Source organism: Leptodactylus fuscus, chromosome 3, assembly GCF_031893055.1.
Source record: "Leptodactylus fuscus isolate aLepFus1 chromosome 3, aLepFus1.hap2, whole genome shotgun sequence".
NCBI lineage: Eukaryota > Metazoa > Chordata > Amphibia > Anura > Leptodactylidae > Leptodactylus > Leptodactylus fuscus.
The window spans coordinates 96,877,993-96,892,152 of NC_134267.1; positions in this window are offsets into that span (position 1 = coordinate 96,877,993).

Below are 14,160 nucleotides of genomic sequence, written 5' to 3' on the forward strand. Positions count from 1 at the left end.
GAAGAGCCGCCGGGCGTCCTCCTTCTTCTGACTGCGGGCGCTGATGACTTATGTTATCACGCCTGCGCCGGGGCAGAGGTCACACTCTGCAGTCAGTGAAGGCTGCAGTCGCACAGACCACAGCCTACACTGACTGCTTTCAGCTGTATGTGCATTTTCACATACAACTGAAAGCAGCGATCGCTCTCTAATGGTGAATCCTATACCGGATTACCCATTAGTGAGTGACCTGGGCGACGGCGTGGGCCACATGAGGCGGGACAGAAAAATGTCCTCAGTGGGCCGGATGTGTCCCGGGGACCGTAGTTTTAGGATCTCTGCCGTAGAGTATAATAAGTAGAGGCTCAGGAGAGGTAAGGAAAAATAACACATGATTGGGCCACAGTTGTGATCCTGGGTTACTTGACATGGTCTCACCTTCCATGGTGTCCCACAAGATCATTCGAACAAGTAGTGGCTAATATTTTACTCACAGATCCCTGCTTCTATCGCATTTAGGCTTTGCTTCTGCCTCCAGAGCATGGATGAAGAATGATGCAGTGCCCTCAGGAGGCAGAAGAGGAGGCTAGTATTTATAATACATGAAAAATATTGTGGCTTACAGGTGGCATCTCTGACTGTAATATGACATTTCTTGCCACTTCCATCTAGACCACCATGACCACTTCTTCCAGCTGTGACTTGTCTCTGTAAACTTTGTAACACAGACATCTTTGGCTCCTGACACTTCCAGGCACCTGACCCACATTATTCTCACCTATATAAAATCACCATCCTGCTGCTACCCCCATTTATAAAATATATTATATAAATTCCTTGGGAATAAATAATACCCTGTGTGCCTTTTTTAATTTAATAATGCTCATATGTGCCCTCTTTAATTGATTGTTCCTCCCCATTCTATGGCCCCTATACCTCCATAGTCTGCCTCTGTGGTAGGTACAGCCTTGCCCATTACATCACAATTGCTGGTGATAACCTGTTTCTTGGCACTTAATTCTACTATCTGTCACCAGCTTTAGCTAAGATATATGTTCTAAATCTCTTTAGAATACCCTTTTCTGTTTCTTAGTTTATCCTGCTATACAAACACAGCATGTGAAGCTAAACCTATAAAAAATAGGACATATTTTATAGAGGATGAAGACTGATATTTCATATCTGATTTTTGTGCTTTCAAATATTGAGAATAAACCAGTTTATTATGTAACAACCGAAGTGAAGGTCTCGACATGATGAGCAGCATAATCTATTGTCAAGTCAAGGGTTAAAGGATTTTAGTCTTCCTATAACAGCAGTGTTAGCGGTAGCTGGGTGACTAATTCTCCAAGCAATGCTTCTGTAGACTTCCTAAGTGATTAGAAGGGAGTATAATCTGGTTCTACCATCTGTCTGTCTGATATAAAAAGAATATTGAAGTAGTCTATTGAAGTTATAATTATTCTCCATTAATGTAAGTATCATCAGGTTAAGATTCCGGATGTAATAGTTAATATATTTCATAACATAAAGGAGAAACAGTGTAAAGCAACTGCTTGGTGTAAAGAGTTTGTGATAACGTTTGTATACATGTAAACATTTAATGAGCTTATCTGAAGTAACGATATATGAGAAAAGGCTTTGATCACAGCCGATATCTTTCCTTCTGCACGCAAACCTTTCAAAGGCTTAATCTATTGACTTGTAAAATGAGCATGTGGTAAAGCTTTGTGAGCAAAACAATAAGCAACCAAGTACTGGAGAAACATTTCATACACGAATGGGGCCCAAGCAACAATAATCATTATAATCAAGTAAAGCTAAATAATTGTATAATATATTATTATATAACATATTCGCTTCTCGTTGAATATCAATTCCTCACCATGTCCATAACATTTGCTTGCAGTCAAGACAACTTGTTATTAATATGATGAAAACTTGTTGTCACAAGACATCTCCATTCACTAGGCAGGTCGGAGAAATTTAAGGCATGTATATGCCATAAATGTCTAAGGCCTGGTTCACATCTGCGTTCGGTATTCCGTTCGGGGAGTCCGCTTGGGGTTCTCCTGAACAGAATACTGAGCGCATTGACAAGTGGTGAGCACTGAAAGCACTTGGACCCCATAGGTTATAATGGGATCCATGTATTTTCCACACGCTGTCCGCATGAGTCATGCAGAAAGGAAAGTAGTTCATGAAGTCCTTTTCTCTCCGCAATACCACTTTAGGGCTTGGCAAGGCCAGGCAGCAAATCTGCATCCAACTCTTTGTACTTGTATTGTAATATTCTATTTTACAGGCAGATTTGGTCACAGACAAAGCAACTGATGCTGCCCATCAATCTGGAAAGGGTTATAAGTCCAGAGGCCTCTAACATGTTTCTGACTCGAACAAGTCTGTACAGAATCTCAATGTGCAGCACTGTTTGCTGTTGTTGCCTTATGACTGCCATGCCAACATGTGAAGCTTTCTGCAGCTATTATGGCTCTGTTAAGTTGAACCAATCAGCAGCTGAGGAAGGGGATTTAAAAACTCTTCCCAACTCTGTAGATTCCTGCTATTCCTTACTACTTGCTAGTGATGCTCTGATTGTTTGCTGTACTCCTGACCTTGGCTTGTTTACTGGATTTCCACTTGCCTACTGATTTTGGCTCTGACTGTGACCTCTCGGACCGAATCTTGGCCTGGACACATTTATCCCTTTGTTTCCTCTCTCCTAGTTTGACCCTCATTGTGAGTGGTTGGATTCTGGTTTGATTTCAGCTTTGTAATGCATTTATTTCTTGCACCTAGGCCTCAGATCCTGCAAAGACCGAACGATCTTGTGGCAGGCTCTGGTGAAATCTGAGCAACCTTACACTCTTCTCTCCCATTGCTGGGTGAGAATTAGGTATCTTTTTCTGCTGCTCTCTGTTATCTGCCAGTTGTCTGCATTTTTTGGGTATTGCTCCATTTTAAATTGGCAATTCGAAAATAGAGTTTTTTTGAAATCCTCACCAGTAATGAATGTCCATTGACCCATTCTGTTAAACCAAGGAGCCTGTGAGTGGCACATAGCTCAATAGAGAGTTGGCCATGCATGTACACTACTCTGTTCACTGAAATCTATCGATGTTATAGACAAAAATACATTTGTGTGAGACAGTCTAAGACTGTGTTTTCTTGTTTTATCGCCTGCACTTTCTCCTCACTCCTTCTCCCTGCCTTCTTCATAGACTTCAATAGACAATAGTCGTATGAATCATGTTTGTCTGGAGAGAGATAGAGCAGGGATTTTTAGTCTGAATGCCATTATAGGAGAAGGAGAGAGGAGGAGAAGGAAAGCAGCCTAAGAGCCAAAAGAGGAATTTCTCACTGATAAGATGTATTACAAAGTTTCTTATAATCTCCTGTAACGTTATGCAAAGTTTGCTGAAAGAACAATGCTGATCTAATTCTGATTATCAATGGCGTTATGCAGAATTTAAGCCTCTTCTTGGCACATAGGTTTAGAGGATGGGCACTTTTTGCTTCAGCCACAGTGACTGGGCTCTGTGTGGTAGAGCTCTGCACTATGAAGAGAGAAATTAGTCATTTATAATAATAATTCTTCCTTTATAATAAACACGCTTGTAAAATAATATTTATCCATTTATACACCATATTTCACCATTTGGAATATGCATCTTTAAGAAAGTTAAGCTGTAATGTATAAATGCTTAAAAGAGTTTTTACATGCAACATATTTTTAGCATATTGATTTGAAAGTTACCATTCTTTCAACATGTGCAGCTGCTGCCATCTTCTGGTAGCTTCCCTTACTGGAGTTTGTAGTATAATTCTGATGAGTTGTTGGAAATCATTTGGGCTCGTTCACACGTGAACAAAGGGGAGGATTTTGACAGCGGATTTCGCTTCAAAATCCGCCCCTTTACAATGGTGGTCTATGCAGACCGCCGGGCTTCTCGCTAGCGGAAAAAAGAAGCTACATGTCCTATCTTCAGGCGGAAACCGCAGCGATCTGGACCGCGGCTTCCACCTAGCGGCAGCACCCTTGCGCCCTCCTATGTCGGCTCATTCATTTGAGCCGACAAATTAGGGGAAAGCCGCAACCGCGATGGCTCGCCACGTCTCTCTCTGTGTCAAAACCCGTGCGGGACTCCCAACGTGTGAACTAACCCTTACTTGAACTAACAAAGTTCAGACAGGTACTCTACACCAGTTGTTTTTTTTGGAGTGAAAGGTCCAGAAAGAATAAGTTATCTTAATAAGGAGGTGAAAAATAAGATAAATAAATTAAAATGCCTCTTGCACACCATGTCATGAATGTATGGTTTGGCAAGTAGCACGTTTGCACACATGCTTTTCACTTATGACGTGTGGATGGTACTGACCCGTGGGGTTGAGCTGGCACCAACAACAGCAGGAGTCATCTGTAAAATACCAAACGAGTTAGGCACACCAAAATCGCAACCAGTGAAAAATGCATCTCATGTTGCAAAAAAAGAAAAGCTTTCAAACAGTTACACAACATTGAAAAATATAAAAGTTTTAGCTTACAGAATGTGAATAGGAGCAAAACTGCTGCAGCACATCATGGCCAATACAAATGCATCACGTTTTTTTCCACAGCGTTATTTTTGCTGAGTTTTTCTCTGCAGATAGTCTTTCCTCATTAAATCTATAGGGAAAACACAAGCATTTCCACCAGTATAATTAATATGCTTCGATTTTCCCAACCAATGTTTGGTGTATAACGTTTCATCAGTTTTTATAGCTATATTCTTGGGAAAGCAAAGGGGCCAAAATACGTTTATTACAATACACTGTATAATAAATATATATATATATATATATATATATATATATATATATATATATATATACTGTATATACAGTCCTATGAATAAGTTTGGGCACCCCTATTAATCTTAATCATTTTTAGTTCTAAATATTTTGGTGTTTGCAACAGCCATTTCAGTTTGATATATCTAATAACTGATGGGCACAGTAATATTTCAGGATTGAAATGAGGTTTATTGTACTAACAGAAAATGTGCAATATGCATTAAACCAAAATTTGAAAAAAGTATGGGCACCTCAACAGAAAAGTGACATTAATATTTAGTAGATCCTCCTTTTGCCTCTAGTCGCTTCCTGTAGCTTTTAATCAGTTCCTGGATCCTGGATGAAGGTATTTTGGACCATTCCTCTTTACAAAACAATTCAAGTTCAGTTAAGTTTGATGGTCGCCGAACATGGACAGCCCGCTCTCAAATGGTCTGAAAACAAAGATTGTTCAACATAGTTGTTCAGGGGAAGGATACAAAAAGTTGTCTCAGAGATTTAACCTGTCAGTTTCCACTGTGAGGAACATAGTAAGGAAAAGGAAGACCACAGGGACAGTTCTTGTTAAGCCCAGAAGTGGCAGGCCAAGAAAAATATCAGAAAGGCAGAGAAGAAGAATGGTGAGAACAGTCAAGGACAATCCACAGACCACCTCCAAAGAGCTGCAGCATCATCTTGCTGCAGATGGTGTCACTGTGCATCGGTCAACAATACAGCGCACTTTGCACAAGGAGAAGCTGTATGGGAGAGTGATGAGAAAGAAGCCGTTTCTGCAAGCACGCCACAAACAGAGTCACCTGAGGTATGCAAAAGCACATTTGGATAAGCCAGTTCATTTTGGAAGAAGGTCCTGTGGACTGATGAAACAAAGATTGAGTTGTTTGGTCATACAAAAAGGCTTTATGCATGGCGTCCAAAAAAAACAGCATTCCAAGAAAAACACTTGCTACCCACTGTAAAATTTGGTGGAGGTTCCATCATGCTTTGGGGCTGTGTGACCAATGCCGGCACCGGGAATCTTGTTAAAGTTGAGGGTCGCATGGATTCCACTCAGTATCAGCAGATTCTTGAGAATAATGTTCAAGAATCAGTGATGAAGTTGAAGTTACGCCGGGGATGGATATTTCAGCAAGACAATGATCCAAAACACCGCTCTAAATCGACTCAGGCATTCATGCAGAGGAACAATTACAATGTTCTGGAATGGCCATCTCAGTCCCCAGACCTGAATATCATTGAACATCTGTGGGATGATTTGAAGCGGGCTGTCCATGCTCGGCGACCATCAAACTTAACTGAACTTGAATTGTTTTGTAAAGAGGAATGGTCCAAAATACCTTCATCCAGGATCCAGGAACTGATTAAAAGCTACAGGAAGCGACTAGAGGCTGTTATCTTTGCAAAAGGAGGATCTACTAAATATTAATGTCACTTTTCTGTTGAGGTGCCCATACTTTTGCACCGGTCAAATTTTGGTTGAATGCATATTGCACATTTTCTGTTAGTACAATAAACCTAATTTCAATCCTGAAATATTACTGTGTCCATCAGTTATTAGATATATCAAACTGAAATGGCTGTTGCCAACACCAAAATATTTAGAACTAAAAATGATTAAGATTAATAGGGGTGCCCAAACTTTTTCATAGGACTGTATGCTATTTTTGGATAGTGGGGACTTAAATGTACATGAGGATACCTAGCATTTTTTTTTTTTTATTCTGTATTTTAAACTTTTTTTTTTTTTTTTAACCATTTTCCCTGTCCCAAAAGGGAATTTGAACCTGGGATCTCAGATATACTGCAATAAGTTCCCTGTGTGGAATCTGCATAGGTAGTCAGGTGGCCAAAAACTGTCTTAGGGTGCATTCACACTACGGATACGCTGACTGATTCTGAATGTTAAGGTTAGGTTCACACGGAGGAAAGTGGAGTGCAATCTGGCACGTAGGCTTTTTTACCCATTGACTTCAATGGGTTGCGCGTAACACATTGAAATCAATGGGTAAAAAAGCCTCCCATTGAATTCAATGTGATGCACGCATAAGACGGAACCCATTGAACTCAATCGGATTCTGTTTTACAGCGCTGATTTTTTACACAAGTTTCGTGGCAAAAACATCGCCACAAAACTCCATGTGAATGCACCTTGAAGCTGATAATTTTCAGGTGTCCAAATTGGGTCGGTAATTTCAGACGTCCTGCCTCAGAAATTGTTCCAGGGCTTGCTCATCACTGGATCATGATGATGATGAAGATGAGGAGAAATATGTTCCTGTTTTCCCTTGCTGGTGGTATCAGTATCAGAGGTCATACACCTCTTCTGCTGAATACATTCTTCGGGATGTTTGGGAGCTTTGGAGCATTTTGTATCTATTTTGTGCTTTTACACGTTGTGAGTAGCTGACAGGCAGGGTGCTGGAGTCATGATATATCGCGCCCAGATTCCTCATCTATGCCTGGAGAATATGTGGTGTAGTACTGCTGGGGAGTAGGCCTCAACACAGGTGTGATGGCTCAGTGGCCCAAAAGAGGTAGCAGGTTATTCAGATCAGGTTAGTTCCTGGGAGAGTGTGGAGGTGCTTGAATCTGTCCTGGCGAACTGTAGTACTAGAGTGTGGTGAGATTTGAATGTGGACACTGTTACTGTTTGATATGTTGTCTTGTCGTGAGGCTGACGTAAGCCACACATATAGTTGGGTGGATGAGCAAACCTGCATTGAAGCTAGAACTTAGGCCTTCCTAAGGTTCATTGTTACTATCTACTGCCATTTGCATCCCATGATTGTGTTTGTGGAGGTACCAACGCCTAAAAGAGGGAGCCCCCTTCCTAAACAATTATTTAAATACAAGGGTTGCTATTGTCTGCTGCGTCACTAATGCTGCAGATTGGCCCTTACTACCTGCTGCTGTGTCTACTTGCACAGTAAGTAGGGCCACAGGAGAAGCTCCCCAACTGAAATTGTAGGGGGAGGGGGGGGGGTTAAAATGCCTTATTGCATCCTTATGCCAAACTGACTTGGCAATTAGTATGTAGAAAGGCAGCCCAATGATGGGACCTGGTGAAAAAACCCTTATGTGTGCATGGGTTTTAGTATAAGAATTCCCAGACTGCTTGTGTAATTTGTTGCCTAAAACTGAAACTAGATGTAACAATCCTTTCACTTTTATTTTAACACTGTCCTCTGCCCGCGACTTCGTCTGTGGGTTGTTGGCGTCGATGATCCACCTATATTCAGCAAATTGCTGCCGTCGATGGTTTGCTTGCTCCGGCATTTCGGCAGCTCTTAGGGAGGGTTCACACGGTGTAACGTGCCGCGTGATGTGGCACGTCTACGCCGCGGGACCCTTTGCGGGCCGTACACGCTCCCATTGATTTCAATGGGAGCGGGGATCGTATGCGCCGCGCTAGTTTGCGGCCGCAACATCACGGCCACAAACTAGCGCGGCGCATATGATCCCCGCTCCCATTGAAATCAATGGGAGCGTGTACGGCCCGCAAAGGGTCCCGTGGCGTAGACGTGCCACATCACGCGGCACGTTACACCGTGTGAACCCTCCATTAAGCTGTCCTGTTGCTGACCTTGTTCCTCACTCCATGCTTGTGATTTTTCTCTGCTTGCTGGGACGCCATATAATGAGCGTGTTGTTGGCGTTGATGATCTGCATGCTCTGGTGTTTTGGCAGCTCTCAAGCTGTCCTGCCGCTGAATTTATTTCTTGCACTGTGCCTGTAATTGTTCCGGCATCTCAGCACCTCGCTAGAACATCATACAATGAGCGTGTTGTTGGCGTTGATGATCCGCCTGCTCCGGCGTTTCGACAGCTGTCAAGCTGGCCTGCCGCTGAACTCATTTCTCGAGCGGTGCCTGTGATTGTTCCGGTATCTCAGCAGCTCACTGGGACACCATATAATGAGTGTGTTGTTGGTGTCGATGATCCCCCTCAGCTCCGCTTGAGGAGAACTCTGTGACTTCTGGCTACCTTCATAGCTGTTGTTGTTAGCAACAAATTACATTTTCTTTTTCCAGGCATATGTTGAAAATTGGAGAACTGCCAATTTGGATTAAAGGTGTTTGCCCATGTCAGTTTGTCAGCAGTGCCTGGACCAGATCAGATAATATGCAAATGCATGAACACAAACAAACTGAGGGTTAGCGTGTGTTTACACAGAGAGATAACAGCCCTGACTTTCTCAGAAGCTGAGATAAGAGCAGTGTAATATAGTATGTGAACATACTGTAAATTCATAAGTCATGAAGCCATGTCATTTACCAGGATAAAAAGTAGCCTATGTTTTAATCGAGGTTACAATCTATATATGTGCCAAATTTCATTCAAATCTGTTCAGCCATTTTTGCATGATTGAGGAACAAACACACAAACCTCCAAACACATAAACTTTCACATTTTATAATATTAGTAGGATTAAAGTGAACCTGTAAGGGGAGTTTTGAAGTGTGAATCCCTCATGACCAAGTCCTAGTGCTGCACAAGTGGCTTTTAAACCTGGTTATGTGTAAAATCCAACTAACGCTAGGTTCACACCTGCGTTCAGGGTCTCCGTTCTATGGTTTCCGTCTTCTGCATGCCAGAAGACAGAAACCATAGACCGGGTCTGGCCATGAGCGGCGGTGAGCGTTTTAGGCTCTCCACCGCAAAACCGGATTTTTTTATCCAGACCCAGAGTACTGCATGTCCAACTCTGTGTCTGGACTATAAAACCTGGTTTCGCGGCGGACAGCGCAAAACGCTCACCGCCGCTCACGGCCGGACAGCTTTCTCACCCATTCAAATGAATGGGTGAGAAAGACTCCTGCAGGTTTCTGTTTCCTGCCTCTGTTTTAGGTAGGAAACAGAAACCTCAAGTACGGAGTGCCGGCGCAGATGTGAACGAGCCCTAAGGGGTAATGTTAAAAAGTGACTTTTATGCTACATGCAAATGGTCCGACCTAGTCACTTGCAGAGTGTCAGTTATCTTGCCCTGTCACACATTCCTTATTGTAAATGCCCATAGTGGTATGAATGACGTTCGGGAGGGTGGATGCCATGACTGTAATTGTTCTGCTATAGGTGTGTCAAGTCTGATGTCCCCATGTATCTTCTGAACTTTCTTATGTGCACACTAGCTCCTCTCTACTTCGGCCCAAACACAGTGTGTGTATGAAGCCTGAGCCATACACCTGGCGCAGTCGGCAGCAGGGAGAAATGGTGTGCACACATGCGAGTTCACAAGTTGTGCTGACGTGCATGACTGTGGGGCTTTAGGTCACATCGTGACTGCATCACAATAACATGGCAGCTGCTATGTAGCACCCTACCCATTAGAGCAGGGGTAGGAAACCTTTTATGTTTGTTGTGCCAATATAAATGAAAACAATCAAAGATGAGGTCCTCAGAGTGCCATGCAATAATTTTAAGGCTGACGACCTCTATACTAAAATATACAAACATAACACAGGGGTGCTCTCATACTGTGATCCAGTGTCAGGAGGGCGTACCTTACCACCCAGGAATGACGCTGGGCGGTTAGGAACATCCTTCTAACAGTGGGGAGATTTCGGTGCCATTATTTTCTGGCACATACCTGAATTCAGCACACTGCCTGCTTTCTAGCGGGATATGAAACCACAATTTCATGAGAACATGAAAGGTCCTCTTTAATAGCAGTTAACCCCATCATGTTCCTCACATTAACCCCTTTATGTGCTTTACATAAGAATTACTGATATGTGAGACTTATGGAGGTAATAATTAGCATCTTCATTATTGATATTCTTTATTAGTACCCCGTATGTCTCACATATCAGTAACCCTTATGTGAAGCACACAGGGGCTAATGTGAGAGACATGATGGGGTTAATTGCTATTAATGTGAGGCACATGGAGTTACTAAAACAAAATTAATAACCTGAAATGCCTGATATTACATATTACTAAGAATAGTAACCGCAGCATGTACTGTTGTTTTTTTTTTTTTTAAACTTTGCTGTATTGAGGCTGGTCTCCTCCTACTTCTCCTCTCCTCACAAAGCAGATCATCATTGTAGCAGGCAGGGTCCTTGTGCTGTACAGTAATGAGCTCCGTCTCCTGAGCTTCCTTCACCCCTCTCATTGGTGGGCAGAGAGGGCAGCAAGAGAAGGGAAAGCGTTCTATACCTCAGCTCTAACAAAGCATTTAAAGGGGCTCTATAAGCAAAATCATGCTGATAGAGCCCCACATATGCGTGAATAGCCTTTAAAAAGGCTATTCAGGCACCGGTAAAGTTATATTAAACTACCCCCTTGTTTTAAAATAAAACCCTGAAACAGAATATGTTCAACTTACCGAGTGTGCACGGGGGGTGGACATTCCGGGTCCGACGTCATCTTCAGCCATGCCTCCTCTTCCAGCGCAGTCCTTGGGTCCCGTCTAACTCACGAACTGACATTGATAAAAAATGGCGCATGCGCAGTAGTAGAAGCAGCATGCTACTGCACATGCATCCGCGCCATTTTTTATCAATGTCAGTTCGCTAGTTAGACGGGACCCGAGGACATTGCTGGAAGAGGAGGCATGGCTGAAGATGACATTGGACCCTGAATGCCCGACCCCCGTGCACGTTCGGTAAGTTGAACATATTTTGTTTTAGGGTTTTATTTTAAAACGTGGGGGGTGGGGGTAGTTTAACTTTACCGGTGCCTGAATAGCCTTTTTAAAGGATATTCACGCATATGTGGGGCTCTATCAGTATAATTTTGCTGATAGAGCCCCTTTAATTCATGCAGGTCCTGTACTGGCTGCCATGCCAGTAAAATATGCCACGTTTGCCAAGAGTGGCACGCGTGCAAGGGGTTGCATAATTTTTTTTCAACGGAATGAATTTCTGCAACATGTAAATATGCTATTATAACTATCAAGAGACTAAGATATTAACTTGACATTAATTTGTCTGTAAGGGGGCGTTCACACTACCGTCATTGTCCGACAGGTAGTGTCCGCTGCTAATGTCCGTTCAAAATCTTGCGCGGTTCAAAATCATGTCGGGTTTTTCTGTCCGCTTGAAAAGTCGGACATCTTTAGGAACGGACACTTAAGGACAAGCACGGAGTGTAAAACAATGCACCCGATCTCCATTTAAATGAAGGAAAAATGTCACGGACACAGCTAGTGTCCGCTGCCAATGTCCGCACAAGATTTTGAACGGACATTAGCAGCAGACACTACCTGTCGGACACTGACGGTAGTGTGAACGCTCCCTTAGCTATAAATCTAACATTCTATTACATATGCACCCGCTGATGTGTTAATTCTTTGTTTGTCTCTCTTCTTTACTGAGGTTGAAAGACTGCTGTGACTGATGTCGCGTTCTGTTAGTGAAGAAAGCCTGTTATGCCTAAACATAAAAAGGTATACCTTAGAAAAAAAAACAAATGTGCTTTTTTCCCAATGCAAAACTAAGATTTATATTATTCTTACAGAAATATATACAGTATATACCTGACCTATATCTTCTAAATCATGCTATCTAAATCAGTTTAGCCTGTTTCCATGGAAACTGCAGAGCACATTGCGATTCTAACATGACATGAACAAATGAAATCCTTAGCTTAAATAACTGTAGCATCGGATTGATCTGTCACTTTCAAAGCACCAACTAGTTGTCAACACTGATATGTGTAAAATGAAAAAATGTCTGTGATGTCAGTCAAGAAATTACAGTGCTCTTCTGTTATACAATCAGAACACAAGTTCCTACTAACATAATTACGACCTACAGATCATTTGTGGAGGTATTTATTCCTGGGAACGGGGGTCATCTAGCCTGTCTCACAGCTACTGTGAGTAGAGAATTGGCGGTGTATACCCCACACTCTCTGTTCACTCTTATGAGAGTCCTGGGAATAACATAGACTGTGTGTTTGGCTATTCTCCGAACAACCAGAGTAGTTAATAGCGAAAGACACGCGTGCAGGCACCTCTCCACGAGACAGACATCGGGGTCCTCTGTTCTCAAGTTAAGAGTAGGTTTCAAATCTATTTTACATTTAAGATATATGCTGTCATGCCAGAGACAAGAGGGACATCGTTATCCTGCTCAAAAACATGAGAACATTTTTGACATAGTAGTTTGTCTCCATTTTAAAAAAGCACCTGGATTTTAATTAATGTTTTTAAGTCAGATAGTATTTATTAAGAATGTCTAACATACACTTTTTCCACTTTTCCAGTAAGGGTGGAAAGAAAACTGCGGAAGAAATGACGATTTGTTACAATGTTTCGCAATGCATTAGCATTGTAATGCATTGCATTAGTGATCAGACCCCCTGGGGTTCAAGACCCCTAGGGGGTCTAATAAATGCAAAAAAAAAAAAAAGTAAAAGAACTAAAATTCAAGTCACCCATCACACATATGAAAGTATTTAAATACTGTGAAACACATACATGTTAGGTATCCCTGTGTCTGAAAACGCACGCTCTACAAATCTATAAAAATATTTTTCCTATAGCGGGATAAAAGTCAAATTTGCCAAACTGCCATATTTTCACTGTTTGGCCTGTGATAAAAATTTGAATAAAAAATGATCAAAGCAATACCAATTCCCCAAAATGATATAACTAAAAAGTACACCCGGCCCTGCAAAAAAAGATGCCCTATGCATCCCCGTACACAGAAGTATAAAAAAGTTACGGGTGTCAGAATATGGCGGCTTTTAGAAAAAAAAAAAAATTGGCACAGTGTTGGATTTTTGTTAAAGGGATTCTACCACTAAAACACATTTTTTTCTAGTTAACACGTCGGAATAGCCTTTAGAAAGGCTATTCGTCTCCTACCTTTGGAAGTGCTCTCCGCCGCGCCGTTCGTTCAAAATACCGGTTTGTACCGGTATGCTAATTAGTTCTCTCGCAGCAATGGGGGCGTCCCCCATCGCAGGAGCAGCGATGGGGGCGTCCCCATTGCAGCTCGAAAACCAACCGCAGCGCCGCCTCTATGGTCTTGGGTATCCTCCCCTTCCTTCTTCAGCGTCCTGTCGGACGCCTGCGCAGTACGCTCTGTTCGGCGAAGATTGCCGAACGTACTGCGCAAGCGCAAAATTGCAGTGCCCGCGCTATGGCTGGGACCGCAATTTCGCGCCTGCGCAGTACGTTCAGCAATCTTCGCCAAACAGAGCGTACTGCGCAGGCGTCCGACAGGACGCTGAAGAAGGAAGGGGAGGATACCCAAGACCATAGAGGCGGCGCTGCGGTCGGTTTTCGAGCTGCAATGGGGACGCCCCCATCACTGCGAGAGAACTAATTAGCATACCGGTACAAACCGGTATTTTGAATGAACGGCGCGGCGGAGAGCACTTCCAAAGGTAGGAGACG